Source organism: Rhipicephalus microplus, unplaced genomic scaffold (genome assembly GCF_043290135.1).
Source record: "Rhipicephalus microplus isolate Deutch F79 unplaced genomic scaffold, USDA_Rmic scaffold_43, whole genome shotgun sequence".
In the NCBI taxonomy this organism is placed as follows: domain Eukaryota; kingdom Metazoa; phylum Arthropoda; class Arachnida; order Ixodida; family Ixodidae; genus Rhipicephalus; species Rhipicephalus microplus.
In genome coordinates this window covers 2,947,480-2,969,748 of record NW_027464616.1, presented here as the reverse complement: position 1 = coordinate 2,969,748, position 22,269 = coordinate 2,947,480, and the positions used below count along the sequence as shown (strand labels likewise).

The following is a 22,269-nucleotide window of genomic DNA, read 5'->3' as shown; positions in this document are numbered from 1 at the left end:
TTACTTCTTTTCAACTAATATATTGCTTGTCTCTAATTTTTCTTCAGAAAAAAATGTCTACCAAGATGCCTAGTGGAGCAAATAAGAAAGGTTGGTCACGAAAAGGCCATGAAAGATGAAGAGCCGCGCGTGACTCACATTGCTTTCTGCTGACCACCAGATTTCTAGAGCAATAGAAATATTGGACCCAAGTATGTCAGCCGCAGCAAGAGGGTAATAGTAACTGCGTAAAAAGTGAGTGGTGATAAGAGTTAGTGGCCATAGTATAAATATATATCGCAAAAACAAACGTCAAAGTAATTACGTACCGTGGCTTTGATGATGTTTGATGTTTTATGGCGCAAGGGCCATTTCACGGCCAAAGAGCGCCACTGGTGACCATTCACTGGTGACCATTCTGGGTGAAGACGTGGAAAGAGCGCCACTGGTGACCATTCACTGGCTTTCACTGGTGACCATTCTGGGTGAGGACGTGGTCAAGTGTCCAACCACATTTCGGAGCGCCTGTCCTTGTCGTACGATGTATATATAGTTGGAAAACTAAACTGCCCACCCATTATAAAGAATTCATTTTTTCTTCCTTTAATGCGCGTGTGATTTTCAGAAGGCTACCCGACCTAGATGTTGTGAAGGAGAGAAACGTTCCTCACGTCGAAAAAAAAAAGCTGCCTCATAGAACATCTATCTCGAAAATCAGCCGTAGAGTGGGGCTTTAGGTTGATGAGTGGGAAGGAAGAGAAACAAATATACACCAGAAGAATAAACAGTCGGGTGAGTTGGGTGTAGTTAAACTTATTGAATGGAGCGCAAAAGAAATGAGGTCAGAGGCAAAAAAGAAAGACAAAGACTAACTAGCACCCTTGCACATTTGAGATTATTCACACAGAAACATGCATCTTATGCCCAAAATTTACACTACATGGTATATAGGTTCACGTGGTATTTAAGTACTGCTTAAAAACATGTGCCATTGGGCTAATAGAGATACTTGTGCGGCAGCGTTGGTCTTCGCGTTCCTTATTTGCTTCAGACCTTAATTCTCCTGTGCTAAGACAACCCAAAATGTTTAGAAGTAAGGAAGACGCCTACCTGCACGTCGGTCCCACAGCGTACTAAAACGCCTCTGCGTGAACTCTTCCCGTACTGCGGTAGCGCCCGAACTATAGTCGTGGGTGCGTGCGATTATTGTACGGACTCTAACATTTATATAAGGGCCGTGGCTGGTAGCAGCGGCTGTAGCTCTCGGAAAGGAAGGCAAGGTGGGCACTCAGCGAGATGGATATATACGAAAAAATCACAAATTGTGCTCAGATAGCACTTCGTTCCTGCTTTTGTTGTCTAGATGTTCCTACGTTCCTATTGCTTCAATTCATTGTCTTTCTTCCTTAGTTCGAAGATGTGTTGTCATTTGCGCATGTGAGCGTCTCTATGCATGGTGTAAAGTGTCCTCTTGTTATTTTTTGCACCTACTCATGTCGAAGACTGCACCCTTCTTGCTTTCGTACGAGCTTTCTAGCTCTATCAGAATAATGATGAGATATTGAGCGGCTTGCATAAGCGGTGCTTATCACTTTCTTTTTGTCAATCACGACTATAGGAGAGCTACCGCACTAGCATGCTTGCTAATCTACACCGCCGCTTTCCTTTTGTGAACGTCGCAGCAATGAGCTTTTTTTCAGTGACTTGTAGCGCCAGCCTTACCTTCTAATTAAGGTGCTGCATTGTTCCCGGCTCTCGTCCGCTGGCAATAATTGTACTTGCGGGATGTCACTGATTGCGTTCATTCTTATTCGAGCGTGTGATGGAGAGAATAGAAACTTGCTGGCATAAAGAAGTGGTAAAAAGGGTGATAAGAATCCTTGCCAAGAAATACACTCACTAGAGACACAGTTGAGGTCGCCCACAAAATAAAAGACACTGAAGTTTTCAATAAACACACTGGTGCGGAAAAGGAATATAGGCCAGAAAAACAAATTGAGTTAATAAAAAATGGCATGGGTGACACAAGGGGCGTACAGCACTGCTTGTTGGCTGTTAGAATAACTTAATTTTTCCTTGATTCGAAATTCACTACTTCACAAAGGAGCGAGGCAACCTTGACAATGCAAGCTTAGTTCTCTTTTGCTACAATCAGCCTCTCCCGTCGACTCAAGCCTCATCGGTTTCTCGCGTCCATGCTAGGAAAACCTACAAAAAACTATGCACTACATAAAAGACGCAGATAGGCTGAGCCTACACATGCACATGTTATCCTCAAACTATCTCGTGCAGAGCACAGCTATACTGCCAGAATATTCTAAGACGAAGGCGATAGTGTTAAAGTTAAGGATAATAACGGAGTGCCTAATGAGTTTGTCCTAAGCCTCTAAGTATTCTAGAAGCTTACGGTGTGGTCGTCACCTTTGCGTAGAAAATTATTCGCGTATATAAATGCTTTGTTCACTTAAACTTGCATCCGTTTAACAAAACCAGCTATTTGCGCTTAGAAAATATAAATTCTACAATAATTCGCCTTTGCCTATCCGGGTTTATCTGCCCAGCCTGTGAACACGCTCTAATTGCGGACTTGACGCGGATATGCCTAGGTGGTTGCAGAAAAGCTTCACTATCTTCTCAGGCTGACCAATTTTCATTAGGGTAACCTTCAAGGCCCAAAAAGAGAAGATTAGACCAACGCAACCTATTTCCTCCATCTTCGCACCTATCTGTAATTTTTAACAGCTGATTCGTGACATCGTGTCAGACTTCAAGCGAACCAGAAGCTGTGGTCACCGGCAGGTGAAATCCTTCGCTGCGCGAGGAATGGGCATGGAACATGTTGCACTGGGACCGGAGCAAGACGTGACACTGGAGCCGGTCAGAAAGAGCCCAGCAGACCGCACCTTACTGCCCAGGTAACAGTGACCTGAAACAGTAAAGGTCGTAAGCATCGCATCATTCCTTTTGGTGGTGTCGATTCCCTTTGGTGAAAGGAATATGACGATTCAGTTTCTCACAGCATTCGCGCCTCTTAAGAAACATGTTTCGGTTTGTATAGACGCTGCATGGTGAGTTATTACACCCACAAAACACAGAAACACACAAATAACACACAAGGTGGACACCCGTACGTTACGTTCTCATAGTACTCGTGCATGCTGTAGAGGTTGCCTCGTTGAACTTCATCTTCATCGTCCTTTCTACTAGGCGTTACGCACTTGAACTCTTTTGCGGTGATCGCCTACTTTTTCTGACACTTCGTAGCCAGGAGCTGGCATTGTTTAGCGTGCGTTCGCATTTGGTGCGACGGTGCAGAAGTCGACGAGAGGCGGCTTGGCGGCCGCCTTCCGCTCAGCGGTTCTGCGTGCGACGGGTGACAGTAATGACAGCTACGCGCCGCCTGGTGTAGAGCGTGAGATAAAGAATGGGAGAAATACGGCGTTGATGGTCAGAATCGATGGCTTTGCGTCCTTGCTAGCATGCTGGCGGTGCGGTTACTACTTCTTTGCCGCATGCAACAGTAGTCTGGCGCAGCTCAATGCGACGCGGAAGGCTCCGCAGGGGCGCCTACGGAGAGAAGACTATCCGTTCTTCGTCTGGATCTATGCAGAAGAGTTCGCAGACGCCTCAGACAATGCGTAGAATAAGAGTTTACTAGCGTAAATATGTCTCGCTGGCTTGAAAATCGTTACTGATTCTGTGATTCAGCATTTTAGGGAAATTCATGAGTTATGAAATACATGGCAGAACACGCTGGAAAGTCGAATTATTCTAACCTGAATGTTATGCGCCGTAGACAACTTTCTGGAGTAAAGTTTTGTTGGCGCATCTAGATTAAAAAAGCGACCCCAGAATGTAAAGGCGTCAATGCGTAAAATGCAGGAAATGCCACTTCCCAGTTACGTACAAGTAATAAGTTAGTCAATAAAACAAATATGTTTTACTCACGAGACGGTTATACATCAGTGTAGTGCTACACACAGGTCTATGAATATCGCTTAGAAAAAATTTTTACCTCACTACAAAACCTGAAATGATTTATCGAAGTTTCTGTCCCACGAAAATTGTTATTGCGCTGTTAAACTGCGACGAATAACTGATAAGCTATCTTTTTCAGAAAAATGACTATCATCAATACCACCATATGTAAAACTAATATGAAATATTCCATCAAGCAGCATACAAATATAGCTGTAAAAAAGCTCAGCGAATGACTCCTGACGTTTCAGTTTTACTGAAAAAGAACTACTCAACATATAATGTCAAGTGCACACGGACTTGCATTTCTATACTTCTCATACGTATAAATGCGCTAAACATCCGGAGAATTTAATGCTTATCTACACTTACCACAAAATAGCCAAATAAATAGTGGCAACTCTCGTATTCCTGAGTTTTTTTGTCCTATAATATTTTTACTGGGACAAAAGAACACTGAAACAGTATAACTTTGCTCAGTTGCCATTGTTTTCAGCAAAACTATCTTTTCAAGCGGCTGCAAAAATGTTTCAAACGATGTCCGCGTGTTGTCAGGACAAGCTGGAATTGAACAGAAACACGATACAGTTCCACCTCTTAAGTCTCTCTCAAGCCAAGCCAGCCCCTTCGTTCTCTAGACTTCCCTCTCTCAAAAGAATATACCACGTACACGAAGTAGGGAAAATTGACGTCAACAAATAACGAAGCACAGAAATCTTAAACATAACACAAAATCTGTATCAAGATGCGCAAGACCCACAAAAGAGGGGCCGCAGCCGTAGAACTCTATCCTATCAATGAGCACTGTGTCGCATCAAAGCAAGTATATGTATACATAAAAAAGACGTCCCCTGAAGAACGTGGGCAAGTCGAGACACTTCGTCTGTCGTGACAGTAGAGTGGTCACCCCTCCTGCAGTTTTCGTTCTGCAACCAACCACCGCCCCTTCCAACATACTACTCCATCCGGGATGGCGGTCTACCCTCCTCCCCTTCTGCCACTCAAACCCCTCCAAGCAATGGTCCCCATTCTTCGACTAGGCAAGCCGCATCGCTGAGATCGATTTTGCTTCTGTTCTCAGCAGGAGACGAGCAGCCCCGAACGCCCAGTTCCCCCCTCGACCTTTTTACGCAAATGCACTCGCTTCGATCGGTGAGTTGGCAAGACGTGGTAGAGGCACGGTGCCTGACTTGGCCTTTCTGTTGGGGCTTTCCACGCCTCTCATATATTTTTTCGCTTTTTTTTTCACGAATCGTATTTTTTCAATGCGGCTGTGCAGGAAGCTCTAGATCTTGTTCGAGGGTAAACTCTAGAGCGTTGAACGCATCGCTTGTAAACAGACGGTCACGGAAGGAACAAGGAAATGAAAGTAAAGAAAAAAACAATACAAAATAAAACATGCTGCCGGGGTGCAATATATCTTTTGTGTTGTGCAAGAATTGTCATTTTTTGTACTGCACCTATATAATGAGTTTTAGCGCATATTAATGCAGCTACAAATCCGCTTAGATAACGACCGAGAAGTCAATGACTTCATATTGGGGGCCCAGTAAAAAGGCGTTGTGGTAGCTTGTTTTGTTATCAAAATCATCAATATGTTTTAACGCCATAGCATCAAAGAGCTCTCACCTCTTTGTTATCTCTATTGCCCCTTTTCCTGATCCTTCAGTGTAGGGTAGCCAACCGGATGTATTTCTGGCTAACCTATCCGCCTTCCTCCCTTCCTTCCTTCCTTCCTTCCTTCCTTCCTTCCTTCCTTCCTTCCTTCCTTCCTTCCTTCCTTCCTTCCTTCCTTCCTTCCTTCCTTCCTTCCTTCCTTCCTTCCTTCTCGCAGAAATTCTGTTGTTGACGTTGTCGTTGGTGTTGGTGTTGGTGTCGTTTGTTGTGCGAGAAACATCATCACCTTGTCTGTGACCGAAAAATAGAGAAACATGCAAATAAAATGAATAGTAAAAATTTCCAGGCCCGAGTGCGACTCAACACCGAAATTCCTTGGGTGGAGAGCTGGTGTTTTACATAACGACCACGCATCTTCTGCTTTTAAATACAGTGCAAACAATTACCCGTGCTTTCAAATGCTGTTGAAATAACTTTCCTACTTTGAAAACACAGGCGTTCAGTATACAGGCTTCCTGATACAACATGTATTATCACTGTAATAACAAGCGTACATTGTCATCAGGTGTCAGAACTTATGATTATTACAATTTGCTGGTTGAAAGCAACCCATTCATCACAAAAGGCACACATGTTACTGCACTTACTACTTATCTCATAGTGTCATGGCTGCATTGCAAGGTCGAAACCAACTAACTTGCAGAAGTGCTTGTGGTTCAAAGCATGCCACTCATTAAAAGAATGCTGCCTCACGCAAAAGCTTTCTTGGCACGAACCACTTACAACTTTTCGATCACATTGTAGTAATTCCGAATTTAAACTTATAACTCGAGTTTTCGGCTAGCTGGCTTACATTTTATGAGATCAGTAAACAAACCCAAACTCCGGCTGGATTTATTTCGCATTTTTCGCCGCATCCCACACTACACATTGTAGCTTTGTTTTACGCATAAGTTTTCAAAATTGTAAACATTGTAGCACTGTAACGCTAGAAAATTAGAAAGTTATTTATTTTTTAGTATTCCGTGGAGCTTATTTGCAGTTCTGTGTGGAAACTTTTATTGAATGCCTTGGCGAAGTCCAAGAACACTGTATGAATTTGACCTCAGACATTTTTAGTGAAGGTGAAGTCAAAAACTGCTTCAACAAGTTGGGTTGTTGTTGAGAAAACTCGCCTAAATCCATGCTGAGTGGGTGGCGGAATAGAATGAGCATAAAGAAAAGTAGTAATCTGCCTTTGAACGATATGTTCTATTGCTTACAGCAGGAATAGGTTAGAGCAATAGGCCAAAAATTATGTAACAGTTGTTTGTAGCCACCGTAAATAAAGGCCCCGTTTTTACAGTTTCCAGTCATCTGGCAATGGGCTCGAAGATAAAGATGCATTGAATATATCTTTATAATAATTTAATGGCTACTCTGCATGCCTTTTAAAAAAGCATTAGATATTTCATCTGCATCGGAGGATATTTTCTCGTATAATTTCAACGAAATAATAGACACTCCCGTTTCATTATTGTCGAATCATCAATGGCATTCGAGTTTTCAATTGCTGAAAAATGAGTTCTATGCTAACCTGCCTGACCACGTCTTTTTTTTTATTCCCCTCTTCCTTACCCCGGGTGCAGCGTAGCAGGCTGGAGTGGCTGGCTAACCTATGCCCCCCGGCTGACATCTCTGCTTTTCAATAAATTATTTCTCTTCCTTTTTTTCTTGGAGTTCACGCTCAAGAATCTGTAGATTTCTATGATTCATGTTCAAGTTTACTGCATGAATAAGTTCATCGTGGAACTTATCTATAATGTGCTTATATATTACATACAGCACTACAAGGGCCCTAAGTCAGAGAGTGTCAGAGTGTGAGGGTGGGGCCCATTGGCTTTTCTATTCCCTATGATTTATACTTTAAACCTACGTTCTTCTGCGAGTATCAACAATGATATCTTCCACAGGCTTGAAATAGGTACTTGTAAATGATCTGTGATCAAGAAAGCAGCTGATTAACAGAGAGAAAAATAAAAAGTCTTCCGCTTTCTCCTTTGTACTTGCCACCTGTGCGCTAGCTTCTGACAGAAAAAAAATATCACAAGCTAGAACCACTAGGAATAGAAGGTCCAAGCCAAAAATTATGCTCAACATAGCATCCACCCAAATAATCGCAATATAAAAGGACAATAACAACAAAAAAATGTTTTGTGATAGATGTTTTACTATTTCCTAAATTTATTTCATGAAAAGCCCAACCTAAAAGCTGTATTCTGCGCATATTCTTGCCTACGTCATAACAGAGGTGCTCTAGCATAAGGCTTAAAGAAGCAAACATGCTTGTAAGATTTTTAGAGGGCCATGTATCAACTGCATTCTGTTGGTGTTACAGTTTAGGTTTCGCACGCAGCCAATGCTTCGTCTACGTTGGTTTGAGAAAGTATGGAAACAAGAAACCGCAACAGTATGCGATATGACAGAATAAACAATAAATATTGAAGAATATTTCATATCGGAAACTAATCGAAAATGCAGTAGGGGAACTACCTGGGTTTAGATATTGTAGGTGCAGAATACTTAGCATACTTAGTAAGAAAATTTACCATAGCTAATGCAGCTAATAAGGTGCAAAGTGAACATTTCACACTTTTTTCGGGCTGGGAAGCGAAAAATTGAGGAGAGTACACAAACCAGCGTATTCATTCAAAGTAATGAGTTTTTTTTACTTTGCAATAAAAATCTCTCACATTTCGGGTCCGAAACCAGAAAAGTTGGAATGTTTTGTTTTAAAGTAAAATTTATAATTTAATTGAATACGTCGGTTGATGTCCACTTTTCCAAAGCTAATAGGGTAATATACCTCTTAAGGCCATATAGACGCGTCCACGTGCATGTGGGAATGTGTGTGTGTGTGTGTGTGGAATTATTCTGAAAGGAAGAAAATATTCAGATGCGGCTAAGCTCCAACGTGCTTTTGCCGTACTTTTCAAGAGGCGTCAGGAGTGGGAGGTGGGCCGAAGAAGGAGAGCAAAATATGCAATGTAAAATGTTAAATGCGCTAGTAGGCAGGGCACGGCTTCGAAACTAAACGGCTTAGTCGTTGCTTTCGAAGATGCTGCTTTTGCCAGGATCAACCAGCCTTAGGTGGTAAGGCGCCTCCACATGGAAGACAACTTAAATTTACGCTTCTCTGTTTTCAAACGGAGCCCACGGGAGCAAAGGGAGCTTTCGTGGAAAGTAAAATGAGCGTGAGAAAAACGATTGTGTGGGCACTCATATTTTATGCGGGTAACTTAACAAAACTGCTGCTTGTGGTGTGCGTCATCCTAGAAAGGAAGCGATGCTGGTTTTCATTTTTTTCTACGTCCAGTATCCCTCTGTACTAAACGAGAAAAAAGAGAACTGAAAAACGCTTCTTTGAGCATCAGCTATTGCTTTTTTTTCTTCCTGTGGAGTTTGCGAAGTTGCCAAGAAGAAGCAATTTACAAAGGAGGTGTTGACAGCGCTTTTGGGGTTAAACTGCATGCTCTTACAGAACATATGTGTGAATGAAGAAAACAATAAACAAGAGATAATATCTGAGGCAAAGTAACACGAGTGCTCTCACATTTTTCTGTTTGCTTTTATATTTAAAACACCGCGCTTTAAAAGTAAAATACGCTTACCTGCTCTCATACATGTGCAATGAACCCCTAACTGGCGCTATCTCCACGAAGCGCGATTTTGCAACTATCCGCTTTTTGCCAATCGCTGTGCAACGAGAGAATGTAGACTTGAAACGTACCATGACCATTTGCATCATATTTAAAAATGATAAAATGGGTTCATTAAAGCACATTCGAGTCCACGGGAGCTACTATTAGCGATAATATGAAATATCAGTCACGGCAAAACTTACAAGCCCCGGCGTTTTGTTTTTCCACGAGCTCACCTTTATTGCGGCGAAGCACGCTCTACAGGTAACCTTTATTGTTTGTTTACTGATAACCAAACATTTGTACAAGAGCAGTAGTACTCGTACAGAGTTTTTAAAGACGATAGTCTTTCTTGGGGACCTTCGACGCAGAAAGTTTGGTCTATCTGTACATTTGTCTGTTTGCCCACCGTTACCGCGAACCGGGTACTCTTAACAGCCGATACCACGAACGGCCTACCCCATGCGCAGCGCCCAGCAATGTTGCTCAAGAATCAGCGCTCATACGTGAGCGATTGTCAATTAAAAAGCAATTATTGAGCATATCTGAGGCACCATAAATGCGTATATGTTCTGCATGTTCATCTTTTACTAGAAAAAGCACGCAAAAGTTATTTTAATGATCGTAGCACTTACCACGCCGCGCTGACATGCAGCGCTTGCACGAAGAAGCGAGTGTTTCCAGCGCTTTCCTAAGATGACACGGTGGTGGCAGCTAACCGTCACCTTGCGTTCTAAACCTTATCCCCCCAGGGCCACGCGCTTTGTTTTCCAAAAAGAACTGCCAGATGGCGCTCGTGTCTCATGTGTGACGTGACTTGATGCGCTCGTTCGCCTCCGCTGCACGCTCGAGGCACTCTAACGCAGCACCTCCGGAATACCATTCACCATTTTTTTTGCGAAGAACATCAAATAAATCTTTCGTTCACTCTACACGCAAGACTATTGTCTTTCGATGACATATGCAGATTACATGAAGATACGGGGCCATTTTTTAGATTGCATCTTCTCATTGCTATTGAATATAAGTGGACACTCCGGCTGAATTTTTTGCCGCTGCTGTCGCAGTAAGTGTAACCACAAACTTCCGCATGAGGTTGTCACACCGGTCCCGTTAATTAGGGAGGCGATCGCCGGGCTAATTCGAAGAGCCGAAGTATCGGCTCCCCGAACCGCACCACGAAAGCGTGGACAATTTAGAAGTGGTCCTTTTTGGCGCGCCAGCGGACGCCGGCTGTGGCCCAAAGAACAAGACAGAGCCGAAAGTTGATAAACAAACAAATTATATTCTCAATAATGGCAGATCAAAAACAATACACAAAAATGCACACTCCACAATAGTTGCATACAATATGTCACCAATCAAACCAATCAATCAACGTACTACACAATACAATCAGCCACACTTGAAACAACGGACACGGACAACAATACGCACTACAATGCAGTCGCATGCATTGAACAACCAAGACACTTGAAGACTAGAGAGGTAGAAAACCTATTCAGTCCAAAGTTCTTGGAACCAAAGTCTAGATGATACTCTTCCGAGAATCACTCACTCAAAGTCCAGCGTTGTTGTCGTTCCGCAGCCCCCTAAGTTTCTCTTCCAGGAAACCTCCCGTCTTCAATTGGCCACTCTTCAAACTTCAACTTCTTCGCCGGAACACGTCGGCTTCACACGCGCAGCTGTTGCCCCGCGTCTTCGCTCGATAGCGGTAAACACACACTCTTGCCGGTAGCTCGAGTCCTCACCCCTCAGGTGTAAATTCTCTTCATCTCCGGCCTCGTCCCTACGGACCAAAAACCTTCGCCGACTACACGGCGGAATCCCTACGCGCTCTGGCGCTCACTTCCGTCTCCCCCTGTTCTGTCACTACGGGCATAACCTTCGCCGATTACACGGCGGAATTCCTACGCGCTCCGGCGCTAACTTTCCGTCTTCTCCTACTTTCTCGTCTCGGCCGCTCGATTAAATACTTTCCGCGCCACCTTCCAGAACGTTCTCCTCCTTTCGTCGGCGCTATGCGCAGCGAAGGCTGGGGAGAGGCACGAGACGGTTCGACTGCCCTCTCCGGAGCATGATTCACTCGGTCTGACCCCGCCTCCTTCGTTCTAGAAAAATCGCGGCCTTGCTGGGCCGCCGATGTGGGGTGAGGAGGATCGTCTGCGAAGCCGTGCTTCTGCGGGGAGAGCGCGCGCCCGGGAGCCTTGGATGTTTGCTTTCTTTTTTTTTCTTTTTACCTCGTGGCGTTTCTGCCGCCCGTTGTCGCAAGGATTTGGCGGCGCGCTCTTTTTTAGCGCTCGTTCTGTGACAGAGGTCCAAGAGGGACAATATCGCCCCGTGCATCGTTCATTGTATGTGGTAGTCGCAAATGGTAAGCAGCGAGTAAGTAGCGTTGGACAGTAAGTGAGTGAGTTACACTTGACAGAATGCATAAATATAGCGAGTTACTACGGGCATGAAACCTCATGGAGCGGAAAATGGCAGCCACCACTGTTTCAAGTGAATCTAGTGACGAGCTTCACATAGGTTGCTATCAAATGTCAATTAGTTTTGCTTGTCTATTGGTAAACTCACAAACCAGCGCATATATATATATATATATATATATATATATATATATATATATATATATATATATATATATATATATATATATATATATATATATATATATATATATATATATATATATATTGTTATGATTGTAAAACGACAAACAAAACTAATGAGACATACTTTCCGGAGTGCAAATGCCAACGTGTGACTCACAGCTCACGGCGGCATTGGACGATTCGGCAATAGTGAGTCCACCTTCCAGCGGGGTCACAGCAAGCTGTTTATACACCCTTTATAGCTAGTGGTACGCACGGCTTGGAAGCGCTTCGATTTGTTTTTTTTTCATTACCAATAACATGGCGCAAAAGGCGTGAATGATTTGAATGTCTTGTAATCCGCCACGTAGTGATCGGGGAAGCAAAAGAATGCAGCACAGACAATCACTTGCTGACTGCTTTGCATGAAACGAAATCGCAAAAGGTATGTAATTTACCAATTTTTTTTGCGTCATAAAGTACGTTCACGTTTCTTGCTTACGTAGAACAATTTTCGTGTCTCACAGCTCACCCGCGATAATGTAGAGAAATGCAATGGCAAGTCGCAGAGATCTCAGTCCTAGACATCACTAGCAAACCCTTATTTTTTCATGGTGGGTGGTTGCATTCATGCTTTAGGTACGTTCGTGTCGGGCTTTGTGTGTGTACATGTGTATACAGACATGCAAAATAACAAAAATATCACAAGATTTTCACTTTCCCAACTCCATCTCCCCCCCCCCCATCTCAACCCAGCTGCGCCCCTGCTAGCCATCGATTGCTACAACTTTCATTCCTGTTCGAGGAGGTTAAAGCGCTCTCCAGAGTTGTAGCGCTTGAGGTAAAGCTGGAAACAAAGCACTTTCAAAAAAGTGAGCATAAACTACGGCCCACCAGAACAGCTCCAACGTGACCCTGGCTTCCCCATCAACGTCACAAAATGGAGCAAACGCTCTCAGTGGCGCCACAGTGGCCGCCGGGCCAAAGGTTTCAACAAATTGAAAAGTGCGCCTTGAAACCCTCTCGCGAGCGCAATGATGAATATTGTGCCCGTGAGAAATCGAATCACGCTCGTGCTTGAAAACTTATTGCTAGAGACGTCACACGGTGTTAACGCGGAAAGAGGCCAGTGACGCGCGAGCCTCTGTCAGACATCTGTTCGAGGACGTCATCATTTTTCTACGTGAGAGCAGCTTTCCCTTTCCGCACCGACACATATCGGGAAATTCTAGTCGGCGTTAGAGTTCACTAATGGTGCCACCTCCAAATAGGGTCTGCGCAATCGGGTCTCTTGGAAGAGTATTGCGACTGTTTTATGTATATACATATAGTTATGCACTCCCGCAGCCTTGAAGCGTATCCACATCCATCGTGTGACCATATCAGGAAAAAACAGGTGTCGTCACGACACAGGATGACCAGTCGGTTGAAAGAGGTGCCCGAGGAACTCCACAGAACATGCTAAAATGGAGCTCGACTAATCAGAGACGCTCACCGTTGCGGCTCCCTGCACTCTTCGAAAATGGGTTTAAGAGTAAGCGAATTTGACGTGGCGAATGCGTTCTAGAGAGATATCGGATGGTCTAAAAGGAAGCGCGTCCCCTTCCTTTCAAAAACAGGTTGAGGGACCATTTTGTTTTATATATTTTTTGTTGTTTGAGACGGACATTGAAACAGACATTTACACGAAAGTCGGCACCCACAATTTGTCAATTTAAAAGTTCTGCTGCGCTTGATGTGCGAAAATGAGGTGTGCGGGAACTTGTTGGAGGACTGACCGCACAGATGTGTCAGCGGTTCCCCGATCGAAAATTGGGTAACGCTGTGAGCTTAAACAGTGGTTGCACAATGCGTACGAGGAGAGAACCATGCTGCATGATTTCGTTCAAACTGTCTACATTGTCCACATGATCAGGAATCCACTGGCAACAACTGGCTCCGAAAGCAGCAACGTCTCGATTTGGTGCCTCATCACACCGCGAAACTTATTCATACAAATGTATATAAGGCCATCATGTATAGCACGCCTTGTCTGCTTTAGATGTTGATGGTTTGAAACGCTGGTGGCTTGTCATGCGTTTGCATTCCACCAAACGTTTGACGCTGGTCTTGCCACGTGTCGTTCTCCACTTCCCTTGGAAGTGTGTGTTCCCTAACTGAGCAAAAGCTAGAGTTCGGGGGAAGCAGCACCCGGACCCTTAGGGTACCTTTCTCAGATACCTGCCTCCATAATACGGTGTTTAATCCAGAAGAGAATGAGAAATCTCTAGATAACAATTCCTAATAAACGACAATTCTGTTAATTTCGCGTGGCTTGTTGCATTGCTTCGGAATCCAAGTACAAGCAGTCTTTCCTACAGTTTTTCCTTTTCAGGCGTGTGTCGTCCCGTGAAGCAAATAAATGTAGTAATGGCAGCGTTTAGGCAGGACGTCTCAATAGAACTGTTTTCCACGTATCTCGCGACAGTATAACTCGGTCAACTGCCATTGGTGTACCGGTGCTCACTTTACAGAAGATCTCCACAATGTGGTGACCTTTTAAAGCTACCGACAACTGCCCCCAAGATGAAATCAGGTGACTGCATAGGTGGCAAAATTACCCTTTATCGTGACTCAAGCTAACCCTGTTCTTCTCAGGAAAAGTTGAGTTATAGTTTTATTTCTTCATTGAATATCACGAAAAATGACCCGTGGCACCACCTGGTGGCATGAACTTCAATTATTTGATGTACTCTGTTACGCGACCGTAGAATAGTGTATGCGTTCAACAATTTTCTATTTAGTATTGAAGTATTGTTTACTTCTTTATAGTAAAAGGTATTACTTCATAAAAATATACTCACAGGCCTTCATTATAGCATGCAATAATGTAGCGCTGCCTTCACATGAAGCAATGATTTCATGCTTGTAAGTGCGCATTGAGCAACTTTCTGCGTGTTGATGAAGCCATGCACGCAATTTCCAGGTCAGTAAAATTTAGGAGCCACGTTGTTTTTCTACGTACACTTGTCTCAGAAATGACGTGCACTGCTACTCGGCACGGCCGCGCATGTGCGCAGGGACAATCCATCCAGAACACGAGTGCAACAACCCCGTGCACAGGCACACGCAACGTGGTATCAACACAGGTAAGCTGTATAAAGCCCCAACGTGTCATTGTAACAGTTTGGTATTTCATAAATAGCTGTAAAGCTCAGAATAAACGATTTCAAGCAAATATGGTTAAATGAACTTTTGCAAAATCAAAAGAACGACAGCATGCACAAGCCGCTCGAAGGGTTACGGACAAAGCTATATCGATCTTGAGCTCTGCTGGACGAAAAGGGACATCCGTGTTCAGATCTCTCAGATAGAAAAATACTGCTGATGAAATACCTACATGCCTTTCCGATTAACTAAGGCAGCTACGAACACTATGCAAGGTAAGCCTTCTACGCCACCTAAAAATCTGGATCGAAAAAATTGGTTGTCGGTTTCTTTGAAGTCTTGTGCCCATTCAGCGCTTCTAATCATGACTTACCGTCCAACTTGAGACCAAGCTGGCATGAACACAAGGTTCACTTATGCTTAACCTGTAACATTTGACAATATCACCATCAGTACGGCAGTCATGAGTTTAGCCAGGACATTCTTAGTTCCACGAGTTTGAAGCCCAGTTTACAAGTAAATCAGCTTGATTTACAGGTGCCTATTGCAAGGATCGACTCCGGGTACCACGTTTCCTCTTGCCAAGAAGCAGTGCTCTTGCCGCAATGTGGTAATCGGTTCGATACAGTTATGAGCGGTACAGCACAGTCCATGTTCAAGCGCGCGAAGAATGCTTTTTCATATATGGTGCTACGAATCTCGCACTCCTTTTCACCGCACTCACGGCGCACAACGCACTGCCGTTGCAGCTAAAAAGCAAGTGTCTTTGGTCACATTTGCTGAAAAAAAGTGTTGGTATTTTATTTGTGTTTGTAGACCTTGCTTTTCTACCGACTAAATATTGTAAAAAAATATTCAAATATTCGTTCAAAGGAAAACGATTTGTGCGGGTGTTGTGTTTGCATCATTTTGTGGCCTTCAAGAGGGGAAGTTCCCATGCTTCAGGTGAAACGACAGAACTCGCCCACAGAGGAAAAGTGTTGTCCCCCAAGAAGAAGAAAAAACATTTATTAGAAAACCAAGGAAAATGGTTTCTCCATGTTGCGGGAAAAGGTGACGCTTAGTTGGCCAGGAACCCCGCCCTCACCCCCTTCTTGGCGGCGGCCTCTGCCCGCCCCTTGATCTAGATTTGCTTGGGAGGGCAACACCTCATTTAGGGTCACAGCTGAGCATTGTGGTCTCCCACTGCTGCGTTAAAGACTCCCGTGGAAGACGCGATGGTCAGCTGGCAAAGAGATGGCGGGAGATTCACGCTGCCATCGCTGTGCTGTTGAAATTTTGACTGAGTGGCAGCGCTGACGTGTTAGCATGCAGTTTTTATTTTAGAATAGCAGCAAATATTGCATACGCGTTGATAGCGCTAGGCGCATTCTTGCCGCTGGTTTTGTTAACGCTGATTTTGTGAAATATGCGCTTCATGACAGGCGTGGTGTGAGAAGAGAGCTAACTGATGTTCTTGATAGGCTCGGGTGATTCGGCATATCTCCCCTGTGCAAGTTAGAGAGCATTCGAAAAGCCACCTTGTTTGAACTAGTGCTGCTTCTCTATCTAAAAGGAATGACTGAACAGTCAGGACCTTGCATTTGTGCGGAGCGTGCATGCTGCCATGCAATACGACTCGTGTGAAGGATGCTGTTAACGTCGACGTGTATTTAAGCCTGCTAGCTCTGAACGAACCGGCAATGCCATGCTCATGTGTACGAGATTTTGTTAAGGAAAGTGTTACTACGGCGTAACAACCTTCGTCAATCCGTAATGTCGTTTCGCTTTCGCCCCACAGAACACCTGTAGTGGCTTCATGCAATGTCTCCTTTGATGGACGGGTGGATACAAAGCCACTGAAAAGAATCACTACATATCCACGGAGTGAATGATGACGAGTGGGGCGAAGCATCCGTTCATCCGTACATGCATTCATGTGTCCGATCGAGTTCGAGAATGCAGATGGCACGTGGGTTACACTGACGAGACGCGAGCCAAGAAAGCCGAGCGCAAGCGTCTTGAACGCGCCCGCTGCTCTGCTTTGTTCATGCCCTACCAACGATCCACCACGTACTATCCAGGAGACTGAGAGAGGCGTTCGTTCGCGCACTATGCAGACGGGGCGCGAGTAACACCAACGATCGTGCACTCAGGCAAAGCGTGCGCAGCAGCCAATCAGAGAGTAGCGGCACTTCGGAGAGTAGCGGCAGAGTAATGCCACCTAAATATCGAGACGAGAAATGGTCTTGCATTTTTCTTTCTCATCTCTTTTTCTCTTAGTTACACGTGACTAGTGACAAGGTTAAACTATAAGGAGCTTCGCCCCTAAACCCCGAGGGCTGCGACGCAGTGACCCAAGTTGGCACGAACGTGCAACGGGCATTTAGGTAAAACGAGCGTAGTTGCTGCTCCGTCGGCTGTGGTCGACGACGCTTGACGGTGGTGAAGATATGAGCACTGCAGTGTACAGGCCACTGCGGCTAACGGGAAGTCTGTGCAAATGTGCCACTTCAAAAAATGCAGCTTTCACTTCAGCATCTGGACAAGCCTAATGCTGAATATAAGAACATACGACACTGCGTAATCGAGAATCAGAACGATGGGCGTAAGGAGCGAAGGACAAATATATGTTCAAGACAAAAAAAAAAAGACTCGCAGTAGGCGCTCAATCAGTTCTTCCTTATTCTAAACAAATAAAGAGCTCATTGTAGTTCATGTTGTCTCACCTGACCGTGATAAAACTTTCAGTTTCTTGTATAACAAGATTATATCACCTGCCAAAGTTCTTTTGATTTTTTTCCGATTTGCTAACATTAGCTTTGGTGGCCATTAAACCTATATTAAGTCACCATTAAATAGTCCTCCTGGTAGGCGGCTCAAAATGCTTTTTTCAAGTAGTTGGCTTTCAACAAAGCCCGCATGACCTCATGTCTTCAAAACAAAATAAGGTGTTCCGCCATCCTCTCGCTAAGGTTTGTCGAAGAAACGTGGGCAGTGTGGCGCATGGAATGTTTATGTTTGACATCACGAGGTTCGTCACACTAACTGACTGTCATATACATTCCTCAAGATGAGCTAGAGGAGTTTCAGCACCTGCGCCAGGCATGCAAAGTCAACGTTAAATATTTACAGACCACGGTACAGATGGGAAAACAGAATATAGCATCTGCTTCGTTAGGCAGTCTTTACTTTAGATCTGCGGCATGTTCCAAAACGCACTTACAACATAGACTGTCCAGTTCGATTGAATACAATGAAAAATTGGTGAGAATTTGTAAGTATTTTTAAACTACTACTGGTCTGGAGAAAGTTATGATATCTCTAACTTTCTCTAAAATTTGACTACAATTTCTCGGCAATTCATGATTTCTTTACAACTTTTTATACCAAATGCCACAAGAATGTCTCTTAGTTCTTATGAAAATTGTGTCTAACAAAATAAATGAGCCTTTAATTTTACACTGTAGTACAGGATGATGTAGTAGCATCACACGATGACAACACATCTAGGTCATAGCTTTGGTAGACCAATCTGTGGCGGCTTTCGTTAATGTACTGCAAACTACAGCCGCTTCACGAGGATACCTTCGTAATCATTAACTACCCCTAGGGGCTCGTCCTAATAGACAACTCTGTCCTTTTTTATCTGCCCCCAACATCCAACGCAAGCACCTCTACATGGTGAACAAACTTCCGGAGTAGCGCTAACTATGTGCCCCCTAATACGTGGGCGTGTGTGTCCCTGCAGCCGCTGTGTTAGCCAGCACTGCTGGTTTTCAGAAATGTTTGACATAGTAATTTATCAAAGCTAGTGTGAAGCGTGTTGAACGTAACCAGTCCTGCAGATGCTTTTGCGTCTTTTTTTCATTCTTATACAACGCGTGCAGTTCATAGGAGACCGCGCTCCTGATTTTGCATGGTGCCTTGCAGCTGGCGGAGCCTGTGCCCGTTCGTGCACGCGTAGAACATAGCTTGTTACTATGTGGCAGGTTTGCACAAAGTTCGGCAGTCTTAATCGCACGCTTTCGTTCTGAAGCAATAAAAGCCCTATTTTCGCAAAAAGCAGAGGGAGCTTTGCAGCTATGTTGGCAGCTTTGCATAAGGTTCAGGAGTATAATGAATCACACGCTTTCGTTCTAATGCACTACTGGCCCAACCTTTGCAAGCAGCAGACATATCGTTGCAGCTACGTGGCAGCTTTGCAAAAAGTTCAGTAGTATTATTAATCACACCTTTTCATTCCTATGCACTAACAGTCTGCAGTTGTGAAACGGCATACAGAGGCTACTTGCCTTGCTAACGTGGCGATTCCATCTGCGTTTCGTTCCATCAGGAGCAAACAGGCAATCAACACGTCCTTAAACAAGAGCAATCGCCGTGTGCTCTAATCACCTATTTTCACGCTTCTTGACAGCCGCAATATTTCTGTTTAGGCCAAGCATTAGCACTTGTGGCCATTTATTGTCAGAGTGGCATTAAGGAAAATAAGTTAGTGGGAAATATAGTAACAAAAAATGGTGACCGAGGCTGCAAAGTCATTTCCGAGAAATGGCGAAATAACAATTAACTGTTGGCATTAAAATTAAACCACTGACTGTTCAGTATCAAGGCACTTCTGGGCCCTTGGCCAATCGAACCTTTACAGACGTACAATTTAAAATTGTTAAAACATTTTTAAGACAGCGGAATCACTGAAAAGTACTGATAGATAACGAATTTTCATTTGTATAGCACATATTTTACTTTTTATGCGCAGTAATATATGACACCCATAATTTTTGTGTTCTGAAGTACATGACGTGTCGACTGTTATGTACACATGAGCGAATACATTCCCATAAAGACAACACGTGTGCACTCCTATGTTGTGCTGGTTGGATTGAATGTTAACAAGAGACCTTAGCAGAGACACTATTCATTGACTGTCGAATATTTCTTTATCTTTGTGTTCGTGCTGTTTAATATGTGTGCATGAGTGTGTTCTTGCATATGTGTTCTCGGGTGTTTTGTTCTCCATGCACTGTCCTTTATTTTTCTTCTAATATTTATGTTTAACATTCATGCAAGGGCTATGGAGTAGCCGGTGCCTGACTTGCGCGTTAATATTTTCTTATATATTATATCAGATAAACAAATGAAACTGTGTGAATATTTACCTTGCTAAAAAAAAGTTGCCTAATCTTTTCAGATACATTGCGAATCATAGCTGATCCGAGGAAAACGACATCAGGCCATGATGTCATTTTCTTAGAATCAGCTGTGATCACCAGACCATGACAACTATGATGGCATTGATAGCCCACTATCGATGGTTTGAACTGAGGCTTTCCAGATATTCCGCGCCGTTCATGGACACTCTGCTTCATCCGTCATAAATGACAACTAATAATACAGTTGTCTCCTTTAAGTATCGTTTTTACACTTCAAGGTGTTTCGATTTTCGAACATGCGCTAAAGTTGCCTGGCGAAGTGGAAAGTGAACACGGCCATCGCTGGATGTGGCGCGAGCGCCTGCTTTGAAAAATCGTAAGTGGTTTCGGCCTTCTGGGATGTATGCGGCTTATTTCATCGATTCAACGAATCTGCAGAGTCTGAGGGTCCTGCTTTTTTGTTGGACTTTCACCCTGAGAGTGACGACGATGCAAGCTAGCGAGGAACATCGGTGAGCTTCGCTTCCATCTTCTGGCCATATCATTTCGCGTTTCTGCGCCAGCCTGCCAGGATGCAAACTTTTGGAAATAGCAAAATATTCAAAAGCAACTAGGACACCCAAGTTGAAAACATAAGTTTGCTGCACGCCACACAAGGTTAAGCTATGCTTTCTAACGAGGAAGCGATTTAACACACGAAACGCCTATTGTAGCGCTCGCACTTAAAAAATCTTCCCGGGCAACTTCTGTTCAATAAAAAACTTGAAATTTCTCAGTAATGGTGGCTATTAGAGGGCAGCATCTGATAATTCCTATTACACTTGTTCTTTTATGGATATAACCGCGTGTCTGGAAATTCTGTTTAGTTTTGTCGTGTAATTTAAACTTAGGTAGTTTATATTTCTCAATAGTATACGTATAGTATCTTGTAAATAAAAATCGTATGCATACATTGTTCATTTCGTCGGTCATTATTTTCAGTAATAGATGAAATATTTGGAGGCAGTAGTTCCTCCCTAAAAAAAAAGATGTAGTGCAACCTACGAAAACAACCTTTTTCGGAGTGGTAAAGAAACAGTTGAAAAACCAACCTTCCTCTAATCTAACTTGCAATGCTTTTCAACAAACGTCCTGCTGCGAAATAACACGACAGGAAGTTAGCGTCTGGCATTCAACATCTGTTTTTTTTGCACCTATTTGCGTTGTTTATTCCACTACGTATTGCAATAGGTCCTAAGTTTATTCTGACTTCGGGCAAAACTGTCAGTGTTTTGCCCGAACACGCTCTTGCTTTCGCTAAACTATACTGCAGCTGCTTCCAGCATTCTCAGAGGCAATATTCGAAACCCAGAGAGATGCCGCACCAACTGTACGTGACAGGTCGCTATATCTTTGTCGATTTTTTATGCGTTTTCTTCTCTCCTTTTTTTTTTGTTGTTCTCGATTCTTATATGCATCGTTGAAGTGAACCCTCTTATGCATGAAGGCTATAAAAACTGAGACAACCAATACTTTCAAATATTTCGCTTTGCTAACAGAGCCTAGCTTGGTTTCTCTTGAACTCCCGCAGCATAAATGTGCTCCCTAATATTAGAACAATCGAAGCTCCTTGAAACATCATTGAATCATGAATTAAGTTCAAAAACAAAAAGCCCACAGACAGCTTGCAGATTGCGATTGCCATGATGTAGGTGTGCACGTTGCAAAACAAGTCGAGCCGCCAAGCATTACACGTCAAAATCAGCCGCGTTGAACAAACTGTTTCACCTGAAAAGTCCTTCACTTTATTCTTTTCTGCTCGTTCTTCTTTATCCGTTCTGCACATTCGCGTGAACTGTGAACTCAATGTTATTCCAGCAAACGAATGGGTACGCGAATGTCGGACTCGAGTTTCTCTTGCAGTGGGCCAGATGGGTATAAAAATTGCTGCAGTTCCCACGCGGAAAAAACAGAAAAACAATGCAATATACTCCGCAAAAAATTACGTGCTCAGTCGTACCATCGAACGCCCACTGCACTATTCAAAAGAACCAGAAACATTTTCAAAAGCACGGCAATCGCCCAACCACATCTGCGTTCGCGACACAGTTTATACTACATCGCGCAGCTGGTCAACCACGTCTCGTTTTTTCTACTCTAACG

General features: G+C 43.7%; 1 long non-coding RNA gene across 2 annotated transcripts in view; it reads left to right on the top strand.

Annotated features, from left to right (window-relative positions):
* LOC142787061 (uncharacterized) overlaps window positions 1-4,335 on the top strand; it is a 46,053-nt gene extending 41,718 nt beyond the window's left edge. Inside the window, exon 4 of one of the 2 annotated variants that reach the window (XR_012889236.1) lies at window positions 4,097-4,335. This is a non-coding gene — a long non-coding RNA (uncharacterized LOC142787061). Of the gene's footprint in view, window positions 1-47; window positions 281-4,096 lie in introns of those variants that run through there. The other variant, XR_012889237.1, reaches the window with a different exon arrangement.
* The last annotated feature ends 17,934 nt before the right edge of the window (window positions 4,336-22,269 follow it).